This window comes from Miniopterus natalensis, chromosome 1 (genome assembly GCF_054644295.1).
Source record: "Miniopterus natalensis isolate mMinNat1 chromosome 1, mMinNat1.hap1, whole genome shotgun sequence".
Taxonomy (NCBI): Eukaryota; Metazoa; Chordata; class Mammalia; order Chiroptera; family Miniopteridae; genus Miniopterus; species Miniopterus natalensis.
The window spans coordinates 109476487-109492079 of record NC_142081.1 but is presented as its reverse complement, the minus strand read 5'-3'; the positions used below and the strand labels follow the sequence as shown (position 1 = coordinate 109492079).

The following is a 15593-nucleotide window of genomic DNA, read 5'->3' as shown; positions in this document are numbered from 1 at the left end:
TTGGCATAAATGATGTTCACCAAATTTTTTCTGAACTTTAATACAGTAAGAAAAACTCATCTGTATAAACCTCTTTTCTCCTGATACATATATCTAGCTCCTTACTTCATATCCAATCAATATTTCTTTAACAGGGACAACCCAATTCAACATGAGCAGTATTAAACATATGATCTTTGCTCTGAAACCTACTCTCTCACTTTTTCTCCATTGTATTGGATGTATTGGGGTAGCACTGGTTAACAAAACTATACTGGTTAATTAAAATTTCAGGTGCACAATTCTATAGGACATCATCTGTACACTGTATTGCGCATTCACCACACTAAAACAAGCCTCTGTCCTCCACCATTAATCCACCCTACGCCCGCCTCCCCCTCCCCCCACCACCCCTCACCCTGGCAATCGCCACACTGTTGTCCTTGACCATGAGTTCTTTCTCACCACCACCCTCCTACAACCTCCCCCCACCCCTGACAACTGTCACTTTTTTCAATATATGCATTCAGTTTCTCAAGTCAGACACCTAGAAGTAATTCATGGCAACCTTTCACTTTGTTGCCCATTCATTCATATCTAGTAAGTCCATAAGTGGTCCTGATTATCCTTCCTAGTTTCCAAATCTGTCCATTTAATCTCAGGCTTCACCGTCAACACACTGATGGTCAGGGGCCCTGCCATTTCTCACATCACGTATTGCAATATCATGCTTCTCCAATCTCAAATTCAACTCCTGCGTCAGTTTTCTTAAAGTGGAAAATGCTTACCACAGGCTTCAGTTTCTGGCCTCTCCATACCTCTCTATAACCCTGTAGCCTCGTTTCCTGCAATTCCCTTACAACCGGCACTAGATTAATAACCTTTCCTCAGTTCTAAAACTCTAAGCATTTTCTGGTACAGGGTCTTACTCATGATCTCTTTTTTTGTAATATTCTTTTCTCTTTGCTTACTCATCTCTCTTTCACATTTTATGATTTAACTATTAGTCATTTACCAAAACTTAGCTTAAATTTCACTTCCTCACAGTGGAATGCTCTTTTTCAAAGGCAATTGTGATCATGTCATTTCCAGCTCAGACTCCTTCGGTTAATTGTTAAACTCCAATTCAGTCAACACTACCCACCTCACTAGCCTTCTTTCAATTCCTCTTTCCCCACATGGAAACTTTTCACATGTTGTTTCTTTAACTACATTAACTGTATTTAGAAGATACCTCCTCAGGGAATTTTTTCTTAACCTCTAGACTAAGTCCAGTTATATTTGCTCATAACATCATGTGCTAGAAATGATCACATTTATAATTTTACATTTATTGGGGAGTTTTTAAAATTACCTTTTCCAGTAGTAAATAACAACCATGTTTTTTGCAGAATACTTTACATTCTACAGAGCAAATTAAATGGCATTAATTTATTTTACCATTTAGATGTTTAAAAAAAGCTTATATAAAGTATGTTTTTAAAAACCAGGCATATTAATAAGAGGTAAATTACCATTTTCCATTTCTATTAATGACTATTTGCCTGTTGATTTTTCTTCTACATTTTAAATTAATTTCATAATTACTATCTTCCTAAGGAAAAATACATTTTATTACTGATTTCAAATACATCATTATTTTTGAAATTCCCTTAAGTGATGATAGTCCTTTGCTCATTTAAAGTAGTGTGTATGTGCCCTGGCTGATGTGGCACAGTGGTTAGAGCATCCACAGGTTCTATCCTGGTCGGGGCACATGCTGGGGACAACCAATTGATATGTCTCTCTTACATTAATGTTTCTCTCTCTCTCTCTCTCTCTCTCTCTCTCCCCCCCCCCCCGCCCCCTTCTCTCCCCCTCTCTCCCTTAGTTCAGTGGAAAAAGTATATCCTCAGGTGAGGATTAACCAAGAAAAATTTTCCAAATAAGTAAAATAGTGTGTATGTGTGTGTCTTTACTTTTTTACTGATTAGACAAGGCTCAAAAGGTGTCATTTTCCCTCTAGCCAGTTTGGCTCAGTTGTTAGGGTGCCTGCCTGAGGACTGAAGGGTCCTGGGTTCGATTCCAGCCAAGGGCATGTGCCTCAGTTGCAGGCTCTATCTGGGGCACATGCTGGAGGCAAACAATCAATGTGTCTTTCTCACATTGATTTTCCGCTCCCCGCCCCCTCTCTCTTCCACTCTCTCTGAAAAGCAATTGAAAAATTATCCTTGGGTGAGGATTTAAAAAATACAATTAAAAATAAATAAAAGGATGTCATTTTCACTTTTTTTTTCTGAAACAACTATTTCTTGAATTTTCTGTGTTTATACTTTTTTGATAATAATTTTAAAATTTGTCCTCTAGTATGTATAAAATAATTCTTTCATAAATTATTTTCTGTGGCTCATTTAAAAATGTATTTAGTTGAATGCTTATTTCAGCTACACTTTTGTCATTGTTACTTATGAAACTATTAAGAGCTTTGGGTTTATTGCTAATAATATATCTGATTATATAAATTAGCTTTTGAGTAATGTTCCTATTACTTATCTTATAAATATTTTGTGTACAGGGGTTTTATTTTCTTTTAGATCAGAGTTTTATTTTTATTATTATTATTATTAACTTACAGATCTTTGGCTTATATTTTTGGTATTTATATCTGTCTCCTTTGAATTGAAGTGGAGTTATGTGACCCACACAGCCTATGATTTATATATACAATAATATTTATAGACTCATGCCTGGGTTGCAGGCTCCATCCCTGGTTGGGGTGTGCAGGAGGTGACCAATGGATGTTTCTCTCTCATCAATGTTTCTCTCTCTCTCTCCCTTCCTCTCTCTCCCAAATCAATAAAAGAAATATTTTAAAGAGTTATTTTTTCTTGTTTCCTATCAGCTTTGCCTTTTATATCAATAATATTATTTGGTATATAGAATATTATGAAAGTTTTATCTTTATTGTAGCTTGTATATGTAACCTTCTATATGTCAATATTTGATCAGGAATGCCGATTCACTACTAGCACTTTGGACTAAAGAGTATATTCTAGGAGGTAAAATCTAGAAGTGGCACTTGGAGAGTCAGAGAGTGGTCACTCACTGACACTCCTGCAATGCTGGATGAAGCCAAGCTGCAGGGAAGCTGGGAAGCTGGGAATGCTGATCTGTCAGAGGGGAGCCATAGGGGAAGGTGGTGGAGGAATCTGTGGAAGGCTGTAGGTGCTCCTGCTAGTGGGGGCCTCTATGTCAGCAGTGGAAAGAAGAGCTGGACATGAAGTGGCAGAAACCAAGCCAGGCTGGAATTTGCCAGCACCTCTGACTTGTCCCTTCCTCCTCCCCTCCCCTAGTAATCTCAGAAGTAATAGCTGTTGCTTCACTTCTTTCCATATCTTACAAGATTTTCTCTTTAGACAACCTCTGCCTTTTACCCATACTAGAAATTCTGAGAAATGTAGTTCCAGCTTACAGATTTATACCTTTTAACACCAGCACTTGAAAACTTGACATTTAGGTTTCACTTTTTTAATCATATACCTTTTCTGAGTAAAGTGATAGCAAAATCATACAACTATCTCACATAAACTTCTCTCCTAAAGAAGATATAAATCACTGTCTATCTTTGAATAATATGCAGTCCTTTTCTAGCTGAGTCACACTCACCCTTTGACAGCTTGTAGCTTAAATACTGAGAAATAAGTTAATCACTATTTATATATTTTATTAATAGGGGAATGAGTGAAGGAAAGCAATTGTGTATATGTATATGTACTCATACCTACATATACATACATACTGTACATACAATGTACACACATGTATATATAACATATACAATATATAAATGCATGATCTCTGCAATATGCATTGTATATATATACACTCTATGCTGTGCACTTGCATACATGTGCGTATATACTACATATGTGTTTATATATGCATGTATATAGACACATATATCAGCTTGGACTGTACAACTAATTACTGAAAAAATTACTGTGAACCTATTCTATGAATATTTCTTTCTTAAATTGAATACACACACATTTGTTTGTTTTTTCTTTCAATTTTATATAATATAACTACAACAGCCCTTTTTTTTCTGTAGCTGGTTATATGGTCCAAGGTGGCATTTGCATCTACCTTCTTCCATTATAGCTTCTATTTTTAATTTGCCCTTAGCTCGAGTTGCCATAATAAAATACCAAAATAGACTAGGTGGCTTAAATAACAGGCATTTATTTCTCACAGTTTTGGAGCCTGCAAAGTTCAAGATCAAGGTTCTGGCCAACTTGGCGCCTGATGAGGACCCACTTTTTGGCTTGCAGACCACAGCCTTCTCATTGTGTCCTCCTTTTATAGAGAGAGAGCAATTTTGATCACTGTCTCTCCACTTACAAATCCTCTAATCCCATTATGAAGGCCCCACTCTTATGACCTCATCTAATCCTACTTTCTACCCACAGGCCCATGTCCAAATACCATCAGAGTGGTGGTTAGGGACTTAACATGTGACTTTCTGGAGCACATAGTTAGGTCCGTAGCAGCCCTCACCAAGCACCTCAGCTAGTGACAGAACCTTGCCTGGTTAGGTGACCCAGCCCTTTTATTCCTGAACGATCTGTGACATTTCTAGTCTTGCAATACTGGATCGTTGCAGTGTTCCATCGACTCATCACAGGCCATGAATGCATTAAGAGGTGCCCAGTAGCCTTCCCTCCATTCCAGATATACCCCTTTTTCTTCTGTATTGAGAGCATCATCCAGTTGCCCCTTAATAATCAGGACAATCAGCTCCTTCTGTGCGTGTTGATTCACTGGCATGAGGAGCCCAACCTGACCAGGTGGCATTTTCATTTTCCAGTTGAATGGAACCCCTGCTGTGACCCTAAGTATAAACATTCCGTCCTTTAGAATTAAGATTCTTAGACTAGCGGAGCTCCGAGTGCAGTGGCGAGAAGCAGAATTTTCACTAGAGGCTCATCAGTGGCAGTAATGAAAGGAGCTCTTCACATCTGCACAACAGGACTCCCGGACTTGTTCATTCTGGATACGGGGAAAAACAGCACTGTATAGTGGTCATTTATTCAGAGTGTATCCCTTATCCTGGATGACACTGCCGCAGCCCCACACGGGAGCACCATAACTGAGTCTTCATTATCCCATTTCGTTTTTCTACAGCGTCAGGTGTTTTAGGTTGATAGCAGACATGGTAATGTTAGTAAATTCCAAGAGTGAGCCACACATTTTTTCCTGTAAAGGAAAAATATTGGTTTTAGCAGAAACATTGGAGGCAGGGAGGCAAGTCTATATTCAGAATAAATGCCTATTCCTGTGAGAACGACGCTCTGCCTCTTCCATTTTAGAAGTGGTCTGGTATAATCAACCTGCCGCCAGGTGGCTGGCTGTCCCCTCAGGGACTCATGCCACATCAGGGTCTCATTATCGATTTCTGCTGATGATAGTTTGATCATTCAGCAGTGTTTCTAGCCAGACAGCCCTTGGTAAGTGCAAGTTTACTTTTATAAGCTCATATATTACAATATTATAGCCACAATGACAACTTTTTTTTTTTTTTTTCTTCTCACAAGAAAGGAAATAGCGGGAGAAAGAGGCTGACATCCACAGGAAAGTCACCTCATTCACTGGATTAAGATCTTCTGTTGAGGTTGCTGTGTCCTGAGCATTCATGGTGGCACAAATTTCTTCATTCTCTGGACATTCAGGGAGATCTACCTGTAAATCACTTCCACAGAATCTCTTCCTACCAATTTTCCAATTATATATTTTTTCAAATCCTTAACTATCCAGCCAAAATTTTAGCCACTGCCCATGTGTTAGAGAAAGTATGTACCTTTGTTCATTTCTCTTTCCTGGCAAACTTACACCCAGGTGCACTGCTCAAGGTCATGCCCACTGGGAGATGCCCCTTCACCAGTGCCTTTCAAGTTTACCCTAGTGGTGTGTTAATGCTAGAACAGCTGCTGTAAACATTTGTGATTTTTAATCAAGAGCAAAGAAAATCTGATGCATCTCTTTGAATAGGCTATGTGTAGTCAATCATTGGCTTTTATATGCTCAATCATTCACTTTTTCTACTTTATTAACTTTGTCAAGTTGCTTTTTTCATATGACAAGTATCTCCTAGTTTCTCCCTTTCCTGAGCATAAATATTTTTGTGGAGAGGGAGTTTAGATTCTTTATTTTGAACTACTGACTCTGTGCAACCTTAATAGGGTGCAATTGTATCCATATTTACTTATTATTGGGAATCTGACAGCTTAAGAAGATTCTTTTTCAACAAACTGTAACCCAGATATTATGCAAGGGGATACTGTTTTGTGTATGTTTATATTTTTGTATGTTACTTTTGTACAGTATTACTCTGCTTTCCAGAGAAAGCAGATGAACCCAAGAAGAACATTTATATTTGCACCTCAGCATAGACTGTACTTGCTTCCAGAGTGACACTGAGCTAAGGATGTTGGGATTCCAGTGGAGGGATGCTCCACTTATCCCTAAAAGTTATTTTGCTTTCAGGCGCCTCAGTGTAATTAGGTCTCCTCTTGGTCTCACTTTGCAGAATAAGTAGCCAAAAATCTTAAACATCTCTTGCAAAGTTTTCTTTTTTCTGTTGTTTTCTAAGTTTGTATTGGATTCATTTATATGTATTTGTTTGTTTAATTTTTAAATTACTTGTGTATTTGTTTGCATTTGATTCAGTCATTTCACTGGGTATTTCAAAGCTAAAGGAGTTGAAAGCAAGGGCTCAGATCAGCATATTGAATGAGATCTATTTTTGCTTTTGGAACTCAACTAAAATAAAGGACACTATCCTGTTAACCTTGGCCAATCATCCTAGTCTGCCTAGACCCTCTGTATGCTAATTACACAATACATTGTGTTTATATTTTTTAAAATATGTTTTTATTTATTTTAGAAGAAGGGAGAGGAGAGGCAGAGAGATAGAAAACACCAATGATGAGAGAGTCATTAATCGGCTGCCTCCTGCACACCCTCTACTGGGGATAGAGCACACAACCCAGGCGTGTACCCTAACTGGGAATCGAGCCTGGTTCATGGTGATCTCCTGGTTCATGGGTTGATGCTCAACCATTCAGCTACGCTGGCTGGGCTGTGTTTACATTTTTATTTCAACTTAACCATTTAATTACGCTCTCTAGATCTTCATCTAATTACTTCATGTTCGGATTAAATAGTGTACAGGGACTTGATATCCAGATGTGGATTTCCAATGGATTTCAGAAGACATTTGAAATTACTATTGGACAGAAGAAATTCTTAGAAACCTTGAGCATGGAAACCAATTTTTCGTCATTATTTATTGTTATATCTTGAATATTGTTGCTTAAAAGACAACCAAAACAAAAACACAGATTTAATAAGGAATTTATGTGGCAGTGGTAGTCTTCAAATGCCCTATTGAAAGGAAAACAGAATTGAGACCAAAACGATAAAACAGATAGAGCAGCATTTTTGCAAACGAGGAGGGTATGGAAAGTAATTACCCATTACTGTATTTCACTAGTTCACCATGCTGTGACAACAGGCTAAAATATGGAGTGTTCCCTCCTTTGTATAAGGACACAAAATTGTGCAGTAAACAAGAAGTTCAAATAAACCTCTAGCCTGAGCAATTTAAGCAGGTGCTTATGTTTAGAAATAGAACACCTGTCAAGTACTTTGAAGTTAAATAGACCTCACGACTTTAAATAGGGGTAAAAGTAGTCAAGGGAGCATTAAAAACTAATGGGTGAATAAATGAGGTGGAGAGAAAAAGATTTTGGAAATCTAGTTGAAAATCTTTAGAGTTCATATTAAAGTAATGATTCTAGATGGAAGTAATGGGTCATCCATAAATAGCATATAATCAAAAAATTATTTTAATCAGGTTAAAAAAGCTTTTTTTAACCTTTGAAAATGTGGCTTTTAGTTGTCCTCAAAATTCACTGAACTACACCACCCTGTATAGATTTAAATTTCAAGATGAGCTCAGAAATTATATAACTTTCCATCTTAAAAACACCACAAAAGATGTAAAAGGCCCCTATGAATAAAACCAGTCTACTTGGGGTAGAAGGAAAGGGGACTGGTATACATTTCTGTGAACTCAAGCTTTGCTTTTTGTACGCTAAGTGTGAATTGTAGTGCTCCCATTATTCCTAGGACATGAATATCTCTGGACAAATGGGATCGTGTTGTTTGACAAAGTTCTCTAAAATAAACTGTCTGCAAAATGACACTCTTTTCTTTGTCAGTCTAAGAAAATAAAGGTTATATACATGCACCAAGAAAGCAAACACATTTGGAAGGCAGGAAGTGAAAAGAAACACATGCATGGGTACACATATGTGTAGCTATAACATTTGGATATATAACAGTTACATGTGCATTTATGTCTATGGATATGCATGTGCTCAGATATCTAATAGAAACTTTGGCCTTGTGGGACTGTAGTGCTTATTCTGAAGTAGTTCCTTCGCCTCTGTGTGAGTGTGCTACTGCACCAAACACACGCAGAGATTGGGATGCCTCCAGAGGAGCATTTTCCCCTTCTTTTGTAGTGAATATGTATTTTAATTGAGATATAATTGACATGTAACATTGTGCAAATTCAAGGTGTACAACATGTTGATTTGACACATTTATATATTTAATTTATATATATTTTTCCCTTCGTTTAACAGCCCTTTCTCTCCTTGTTGGATAACTGCATAGTCAGTGATTTTTCCTGCTCAGCCTGCACCTTCCTAAGGATGGAGGAAGACAGGCAGCAGGAATAGGAAGGAATGACAGAGGAGCAAAGTGCAGCTTCCTATTTGATAGGCTAGGATGGGTGAATTTTCTCGGAGCCTAATGCTTACTTGGAAAGCTGACTAGATTTGACTGATTTCTCCAGTTTCCCAACCCAGAGGATTGCTCTGAGGAAACAAAACCCAAGCAGGAATCTCTGCGGAGTTGAAAGGTGTAAGCATTTAATTCTACTTGGTTTCCCAAATCAGGGAACTGGGAAGTGGGGAGTCCCTAAAGGGTCTTTGAAGAATTCTTACACACATTCCACCAAAGGGCCAACATTTAAAAAAATCTCAGTCACAACAGCCTCAATAGTCAAGTTAATGTTAGAGAAGCCTCCACTGCCTGCAGTTAAGATAAACCTGGACTTTTTTCCAGCCCACTACCCTGCCCAGTGGTGAAATGCCAGGGCTGAGATGAGGGCAATGTGGGAAGACACACAAGAGCAGCATGTACTCCCATCTGCATTTTAGCTCCCTTGACCTTGTCCTGAGATAGTGGGTGGGAGAGCTCTGAACCAGAAATTAGATGAAAGCATTACAGTAGAATCACCAAGTTTCATTAACTGAAAGCAACCTGAAAGTTACAGAATCTGACCAAAGTAACAACCCACTTCAGAGAGAAATATAAGTTTATATGTAATAGGAAATACTGAATGATATTTGCTGAGTAAAGATAAAGGGATAGGTCAGAAAAGGGGGATAGGGATCTTTTTTCAGTTCTTGTGCCAGAGGCATATCTTAAAGTTGTACTTTCTGCATGTGCAACCTCTGTCATGCAGATGAATTACCATATTTAAAGAGTTACTGCTTTTAAGTAGCTAAATTAATCTATCCGAGAGTTTATAAAATAATATTCAGCATTGAAGCTTGTAACGCAAACCAAAGAAAACTAAATGCTGGTATAGTTCTATTTTAGTTTTGTCTTCTGGGCCAATTTTTCACTAATATATTTAATGTTGAAAATGTAGGAATTATGTGTGCCTGAGGATGAGCATGCACGCAGCATTGGCACACACACAGGGAATCATATTTAGTATAAGGGGCAAAGTGCATCATATGAAAAGGAGATAGATGAGATTTTTACATTGTAAAGCACATCAAAATGTTGAAAAAGGGAAAAATTGGTGTGTGTACTTTTATTCTCAGTGCACTTACAGTGTAAAAATGTATTTTTTTAAATCCCATAAAACACCAATATGAACTATGTTAACATTTCCTATTATTTAAGACCAAAACAGAGGAAAACTTAATGTCATATTTTTGTTCTAATTTGAAAATAATACATCAACTATTGTGACATTTTAATGTTCTGTATTTCATCTTGGAAAATACAGATTATGGCACAGACAATACCTGGTACCGCCTTCCTAGAGAGATGCTTCAGTGGAATAGGACCTTGCTGGAAGGGCACCGCATTGTATGAGAGCTACGTGTCCCGGAGGAAAGTCTTTATTCTGTTCTTTCCTCTGGCCCCCTATCACTACACCAGCCAGCACAGTATAACCTAGTTGTGGGTTTCTTCCTAATTTATGCATCAAGAATTATAAACAAAGCTAAAATAAATAATTTAATCAAAAGTAAAAGAATTTAAAACAAGTAAAAGTAAAAACAGTAGGAGCAATAATGTTTATCATCTTGCTGGCATGTGTATCCTGGGTCTCTTCTGTTCTGTTCTTTAGGGTTTTTGTAAGAAACTTTATTTCGTTACTTTTGGGAGAAGTGAAGAAATAAAGATATGAAAATAAGATTACACTAAATTATTTCTCAGTGTAAATGGCGCTATTTTGAAACAGTCATTAAGTAATGAGTGTTTTACAAATGAATGAATATTTACTGTCTGTAAAGAAAGTCAGATTAACTTGTGCTGGACAGATGTGGGAAATGTTGACTTCTAAAAGATAACATCTAAAAATGCTCTTGACCATGAATGTGTGGGCTTTTTCTCGGCTTATACTGCTAAATATATGACCACATCACCTAAAACCCACTTTTGATTTCAGGGGAATAAAAGGAAAGCATTTTCCAAAATAGTATGTCCTCTTTTTCCCTCCTTAGGAGAAACAGTCTATTGGAAAATATTATTTGTTCCTATTTTATATCTTTTTTTCTGTATCTTCAGGTTTCAATACTGAATTTTGTCAGTCTCTTCTGAATATTTTTGGTTGTTCCAAGTCATCTGTTCTCTATACTGCAGAACAGTTTTAATTTCATAAACTAGCCAGAATGTCATGTTTCCATAAATACCATTTTCTGACTGTTTTATTATAAACAACTCCCCCTTCCCTTTCATATATTAACAAAAGAATTTAAGAGTGGAAAGCAAAGTGGATGAATTTACTGAGTATTTGAGCAGATGTAATGTCCTAGACAAATTTCTTTTGATTCTGAGTGTAGTTTTAAGAATAGAAATATTTTCAATGATTTTTTCTGTATTAAGCAATATGAATTTCTTAAGATAATATAACAACAATAACTTCACTAGCAATGGCTATATTATCTGTATAATCTTTCTCTCTCTTTTAACATTCATCTGTTATACTTATTACTAATCCTTACGACCCAGGTGGCAAACATCTTGCTTTTTCTCTGGTGAAGGCTATACTATGCCCTCCATTCAAGGAAGGTCAAATATTTTTCTTAAGGCTTGTGCATTCTGGGAGGAAGGGCTACAAATTCAGGCTAAATATAAACCAAATGTTTTACTTTGTAATAACAGTAGCTGTAGCATTTACGGAAAAAAGTTCAGATCACCATAGCTATTTCTGTGGAGGGACCTTAACAATGATCAGCTTTTTTCTTCCTGATCTAATGCCTTGTGAACCTATTGCTATATACCCTTGCTGAGGTCTTTCGATTGAACTCCCTTGGCTTTAGCTAATTCAATTCCTAACCAGCAGGTGCTGCTAAAACATGCTGTGTGCACGTACTACCAGCTTTGATAATACAGAGGGGAACAAGCAAGGAATCAGCAAACCCAGATATGCATGCTGTTCTTGCTATAAATAGTCACATTATTCTGGCATTCTGTTTCTTCTTAATTCTTCCATATTTCATTCATCCTTATAATCCCAATATGTAATTTTAATGTCATGATTACTTGAAAGGGTAATTAGAGCATGTACATTAACTGTGGAAGACAAGTTGGGAATGTGCATTAACTGTAAGAGATCACTCTTGCTGGAAAGAAATATTGAGTAACCTATTAAATGATCCACTATGTCCTGAAAGATAGACAAAAATGGATCAATCTGGTAGGCTGAGTGCATAGCCTTAAAGAAGTTACAAAATATTTATATGGCTTTTTTGTTACCGGTGTAAAAGTACTGATGTTACTAAAAAATTCAGATAACACATATGTAGCTTAATGAGTGAATATCTCTAAATGCCTTTATTCACTTATAAAAGAAGTTAATATGTAGTATAGTACTAGTGAAATTTTTTTTGGTGGTTATTTTCAAGCAAGCTGTTCCAGAAAGACATTCAGGCAATGGTTCCTTGGAATAAAGTCTGTTATTATTTAATCATATCTATTAAATATTTCAGTATAATAATATGCACAAGACATTAAAATTACAGATGGGGAATGTAAAATCCTTTATTGATGCTGAAGTGCAATTTAAAATAGCCTTTAAAGAACCCTGGTATGGCACTCCCAGGCATAAATATTTTCTGAAGGCATCAATAATGAATACCCTTTTTCTCCTTCATCCCTTAAGTAGGGAAGCTATAACCTTGCCATTGTATTATCTTATAGGCCAGCTGAGAGAGCCAAAAAGTCATGTTCTCCAGAGGGCTGGAGGGCAACTAAAATAATTATAAGTGAACAACATACTTATTTGGTATTTATACAATTAGCTCTAGTTGGTATTAAATATTTTAATAATGTTTGATTCATTTGGTGTAAAAAGCCTGGATTTGAAATCCTTAATTCAATTAAAATAAGAATCTATTTAGTGAAGATAAGTATTTTATTTTTATTTTTTTGTAATATAAATATGCAAGATAAATGTGTGGATTACTTGTTTTATTAATCAGAATTTAAATTTTATTCCCAAATATTAGTATTCAAGAGATCTGTATGTATTTAGAAACTCAAAGCAATAATAGTATACAGTATATTTATATAGTAATATAAAAATGAATTTTTTCTCCACAGTAGCACATATGTAACTATATAAATGATATATAAATATATAATGAACTAAATAAATATGGGAACTAAAAATAAATCAATAACTGATATTTTGGTATTTTTACAGGCTAGTACAGAAATAGTAAGGATGTTATCTCTTATTGCCCTACTTGGAAAACATGAATATGAAAAAGGAATACCTGGAAGCACATTTTATAACAAAGAAGTTAAATAGCTTTACTGGATGGATACAGCTAGTTCTAAAATTGGGGCTCTGAGGACACATTGCCTTGTTTTTCCCTTCTAACAAATTAATAAATCTAATTGGTTGAAGTTATATCTGTATGTGTGTTGGGATGGGGGAAAGGGTGTGTTATGTGCGTGACTATTTATGTATAACATTAGTTTGTATTATTTTGTGTCTTTTTTTTTTCCTATTTATTGGCATATTTTAGAGATTCATTTATATTTTGCTTATACCAATAATTGATTATTTGTATAGCTGTATGGTATCCCATTGCATGAATATATCACAGTTTCTTGATGAATACTCCTTTAGTGGTCCTGTGATTTTTTTTTTTTTTCTAGTTTGTGGTTATTATGAGTAAAGCTACTTTGATCATTCTTGTAGCAGTCTTTTTCTATACATATGTGCTCCTTTGTTGTTAGTGTATACAGAAGTGTTGAATCTCGTGGATGGGTAGGCTGGAGAAACCTCATATGAGCTCACTAGTGCTACTTGTTAAAGTTTTAGGTATTTTGTGAACTGATTGTTAAATCTAGATGTTATGAAAAATGAATTATATAAATTTCCACTTAATCATATTTAAAACAAAGTGAATAAGGTCTCAAGATCATCGGACCCTAATTATTTTCCTGTATTTTGTTATTATCTATGTTACCTAGATTATTTATGCCTTTCATGTGTTCAGTGGAAAATCTGTATTAAGATGTTCTATTGTGCATCTTTTTTCTAAATAGGTATTAAGTAATGTATTGAATATGAAATCAGGCCCAATGGGAGTATTTATACTCACAGAATTTAGTAACAATTACAAATCAGGGCTGTTTGTTGTTGTTGTTGTTTTGCTTGTCTAAACCTAAGAAATTTAGGGAGAAAATGTTACTTGTGCAGATTAAACTGAAAAATAGTGTTACATCTATAGACATTGCATTGTATCACATAAACTTGAACAAATATTCTTCAGGTATTCCAGTATTATGTGAGTCAGCAAGTGAGTTACATACATTATTGATGAAATAGTAACATACATCTTTGTTGTTTCACGTATGTTTTTCTAGTTAATGTGAACAAAAATCTTAACAAATATTTATTATTTATTCATTGAATGCTACATATCATTTATATCAGCAAAAATTATAATAAATTTAAGTATGTACTTATATGCATACATTTATTTTTCAGAGGACTGATTGTTAAATATTTACCAACTAGCAACTTAAAAAATAGTTCATTAGAAACTAACTGCTAAATAAGTAAGCAAAAATAAACAAGACTGGCTACATCAAAATATAAAGCAAAGGATCAGCAAAAGATACCATCAATATACAGGGTGGGGCAAAAGTAAGTTTACAGTTGTTTGTATGGAAAATACAATAATTAATAAATAATGATACAACAATAAACTGTTTTGTGTACTCACAACTATAAACCTACTTTTGCCCCACCCTGTAATGAAAAGGCAACCTATATGGAATGGGAAAAAACATTTGCAAGTCATATGTCTGATAAGGTATTAATATCCAAAATGCATAAAGAACTCAAACAGCTGAATAGGAAAAATATCCAATTTAAAAATGGACTGAGGATCTAAATAGACATTATCCAAAGAAAATATACATCTAGACAACAGGTACGTGAAAAGATGCTTCACATTACTAATCACCAGGGAAATACAGTGGTCCCTCGGTTTTCCAATCTGATCCATTCCGGAAGACCATTCAAGTTCTGAAATGTTCGAAAACCGAGGGATCCACAGCTGGCAGCTGGGCCTCAGGATCTTGCCCTCAGTGGAAGCCGGGTGGCATGTTCCACTTCCGAGGTGTGTTCGAAAACGAAGCATTCACTTCCGGTTTACAGCACTCGGAAACGGAAATGTTCATCAGTGGAGACATTCGAAAACCAAGGTACCACTGTACAAATCAAAACTTCAGTGACATATCACTTTATCACTAGTAAAATGTATGTTACCAAAAAGCCAGGAAAGAACAAGTATTGATGAAATGAAGAAAATAGAACCATTTTGCACTGTTGGTGGGAATGTAAGCTGATGTAGCCACTATGAAAAAGAGTACAGTGGTTCCTTAAAAAATTAAAAATCGAACTACCATATGGTCTGGCATTTCACTTCTAGGCAATTATCCAAATGAAGTAAAATCAGTGCCTTGATAAGTTATCTACAAGTCAAGACATGAAAACAACCAACGTGTCCAGTGACAAATGGAGAAAGAAAGTAGGACACACACAAACACACACAGACAGCAATGTTACTCAGCTACACAAAAAAGAAGAAAATTTTGCCATTGTAACAACATGGATGGAAGTTTATGACTTTATATTAAGTAAAATAAGTCCAAAAAAGACAAATACTGAAATCCTATATGATTTCACTTATATGTGGACAGTAAAGCCAAAATGAAAACAAATTCAAATACAGAGAACA

At 35.7% G+C, this 15593-nt stretch overlaps 1 protein-coding gene across 9 annotated transcripts in view; it reads left to right on the top strand.

Moving 5' to 3' along the window:
- LRFN5 (leucine rich repeat and fibronectin type III domain containing 5) overlaps window positions 1–15593 on the top strand; it is a 277160-nt gene that overhangs the window by 188155 nt on the left and 73412 nt on the right. The window contains exon 3 of one of the 9 annotated variants that reach the window (XR_015715715.1): window positions 13037–14124. The exons of the other annotated variants lie outside the window; for them this stretch is intronic. The gene's annotated coding sequence lies outside the window, so the exon portion shown is untranslated. Of the gene's footprint in view, window positions 1–13036; window positions 14125–15593 lie in introns of those variants that run through there. 9 annotated transcript variants of the gene reach the window in all.